Consider the following 3,302-nt stretch of genomic DNA (forward strand, 5'->3'; position numbering starts at 1 on the left):
AAGTTGAGTCTTTTCTCACCCTGTGAAAAGTGGGGGGGCTGCTGAGGTAGGAGGGTGGGAGGACAGAGCCATCCATAGGAGACCGAGAATGCCATCACCTCCTCCCCAGCACTCTCCCAGTCTCTTTCTGAGGGGCCCCCACATGACCCCCCCTTTTTGACCCCTCCTCTTCCCCTTTGCCCCCCCACCTCTCACCACATCCTCAGGGGGTCAGTGCCCCCACAAAAAAGGCTCAGCCGGGGGTGCAACCAGGGATCCCCCCAATTCCTCCTCCTCGTAGGGCACCAAGCCCTTCTGGGGGGCTCTAGTGCACAAAATAGGGCGTAAGAACCGGGGGGTGGGGAGGAGGGATGCAAAAAACCTCTTTTAGCTCCTTTCCTGCCCAGTGTCACCTACCTTGGTGGGGCAACAGCGCTCGATCCCGGCTTTGTGGGGTCACTGGGGGGTCTCGGGGGGCACATGGGGGGTAAGAGGGGGATAAGGGAGCAACCGAGGGCTCTGGAGGGCAGAACTGTGGGGAAATGGTGGGTGAAGGGGGAGGTCAGGGGGCAAAGGAGGAGTCGGGGCAAAATGGCAGGGGGGGCACAGGGGGGTCATTGGGAACATGGTGGGGTGTTGGGGACAAAGGGTTGCATGGGGGGACATGGGGACACTGGGGGTCATTGAGAGGCACTAGGGTGCATGGGGGAGTCACATCGGGGGGCAGAGGTTGAGGGGGGCATGGGGGGAATGGGGGAGCCTGTGGGAGGGCCTCTAAGTGGGCGGGGCCTGTGCCAGGAAGGGGCGGGGCTGAAGCGAGAAGACAGGGTTTGACTGAAGGGCTCGGGAGGGGGCGGGGCCAGTGCCAGCAGTGGGTGCGGTTGGATGAGGTGCTGTGAGGGGGCGGGGCCAGCACTGCCCCCCCCTCTCGCTGCATGGCCCCGCCCTTTTGCCACAGCTTTCGAGGCGGGGGGGGGCAGTTATCCATGCGGGAGGGAAGTTATTGATCAGAGAAAGCAGTTATCGGTCCAAGGGGGAATTTATCGATCCCAGAGGGCAGTTATTGATCCCAGAGGGCAGTTAATGACCCAAGAGGGACAGTTATTGATCCAAGGGGGCATTTATTGATCCCAGAGGGCAATTATTGGTCCAGGGGGGACAGTTATTGATCCAAAATGGGTAGTTATTGATCCCAGGGGGCAGTTATTGATCCAAGCGTGGCAGTTATTGATCCGAGGGGGGCAGTTATTGATCCGAGGGGCCATGGAGTGCCAGCAGCTTGCATGGAAACAGAGTACAGCAAGGGCAATGGCTGCAGAAGGGGTGAGCAGGTGGACTCTCCTCCTCAGCCTCGTAGCAGAGCTGGAGGAGGAAGCAGAGAGGCTGAGGAGCATCAGGGGCAGTGAGCTAGAGAGAGACTGGGGGAACCACCCCCTGAGCCCCGAGACACAGGAGCAGAATCAGCCCCAGGAAAAAGCCCAGGATCCAAGGGATCCGGTGCCTCCCCCCATCGGGTTGTAGGCGAGGCCTCAAAAGGAAGGAGTGAGTGGAAGCGAGTCCACCGAGGGGGGGACAGAGGCTCCGAGGTGTCGAGCAGACCCCACTCCCAGGGAAGTCTGCTGCCTCCCAGGAGCCCGGGGAAGGGATGTTGCCAGGATCCTTCCCAACCTGGGGGGGGACAGACCGGCACCCGTTCCTGCTGCTCCGTCTGGGAGGGGGTGAAGCCCAGGACGAAGCCCAGGGGGGATTGAAAGAGATTTTAGGGCCTTGGGGCGGCTGGTGAGGGAAGCTGGGCCCGAGGGATTGTTTCTTCCCTCCTTCCAGTTCCGGGTGGTGACATTGGAAGGCTCAGACGGGTCCAGTCCATTAATACACGGCTCCGTGGCTGGTGTCAGCGCAACAGCTTTGGGATTCTCCACCCTGGGATGGCCCAGACGGCACCAGGACGACAAGTATGGGATGGGAGCCACCTTTCTCACAGGGGGAGGAGGGTCTTTGCCCCGGAGCGTGCAGGGCTCGTAGACAGGGCTTGAAACGGGATGGGAAGGGGAGGGGGATAACACCAGGCTAGCCTAGGACAAGCGGTGGGAGGACACTGGTCTGAACGAGGTGATCATTAAGGTCCCTTCCAAGCCAAACTCTTCTATGATTCTGCGATTCTGTGATTCTATGACATCTGCTGGAAAAGCAGCACAGCAGCTGTAGGCAACCCAGGAGACTCCTGGAGTGCATCGAAGAGTAATTCCTTAACTCAGCTAATAGAGACTTCATGTGACGGGGATAGCAATACTGGACCTGATAACTCCACTAACCTCCACCAAGTGCCCCGCACGTCCCTCCAGTGGCACTGTGTCCCACCATGCTGCCCCCCAATGTCCTCTATGTCCACTCAGTGCCCCCCCCATACCCCAATGCCGCCCCGCTGTGCGCCCGTGTCCCCCCAATGACCTCCCCAATCTCACCCATGCCCTCCGTCTACCCAGTGCCCCCCATACGACCCTCATGTCCCTCCATGTCCCCCATATCTCCAATGACCCCCTTCCATCCAGTGCCCCCCCATATCCCCCAATGCACCCCTGTGCCCCTTTATGTCCCCCACATGTCCTCCCCGTGCCTTCCCATGTCCCCTCCATATCCCCCAATGACCCCCCGATGCTCCAATGCACCCATATCCTCCCAGTACCCCCTCCATGTCCCCAAATTACTCCCCAATCTCATCCCATTGCCCCTCATGTCCCCCCACGACCTCCTGTGCCCCCTATGTAGCCCAATGTCCTCCACGTACCCCCAATTACTCCCCCATCCCAAATGACCCCTCTGTGCCCCCCATGTCCCTCCCCATATCCTCAATACCTCCCTATGTCCCCAACGACCTCCCATATCCCCCCATTGCGCCAATGCCCCCCTCATGCCCCCCAGCCGCCCCCCTGGGACTGGTGGCCGCTGCTCTCAGCCCTGTCCTGCATGGTGCCCTGGTCCTGCGGGGGGAGGGGGGCAACTGGAATACCGGGGGGCACGGGAGGGGGAGTGGGGGGGACCCCACAGCCAGGTATGGTGGGGGATGCTGGGAGGGTGATGGACTGGGAGGGGTCTTTGTGCATGAGGGTCTTGAGGGGGGAATTTCTGGATGGGGACAGTCTGAAGAGACCCGGGAGGGGTTTGGGGGTGGGGGGATGTCAACCGTGTCCCCTTTTGACACCCTCATTCTTCCCCTGACCCCTCTTTTGCCCCCTGATCATAGAGTCATAAAATCATAGAATCACCAGGTTGGAAGGGACCCACTGGGTCATCGAATCCAACCATTCCTAACACTCCCTAAACCA

Source organism: Cuculus canorus, unplaced genomic scaffold (assembly GCF_017976375.1).
Source record: "Cuculus canorus isolate bCucCan1 unplaced genomic scaffold, bCucCan1.pri scaffold_120_arrow_ctg1, whole genome shotgun sequence".
In the NCBI taxonomy this organism is placed as follows: domain Eukaryota; kingdom Metazoa; phylum Chordata; class Aves; order Cuculiformes; family Cuculidae; genus Cuculus; species Cuculus canorus.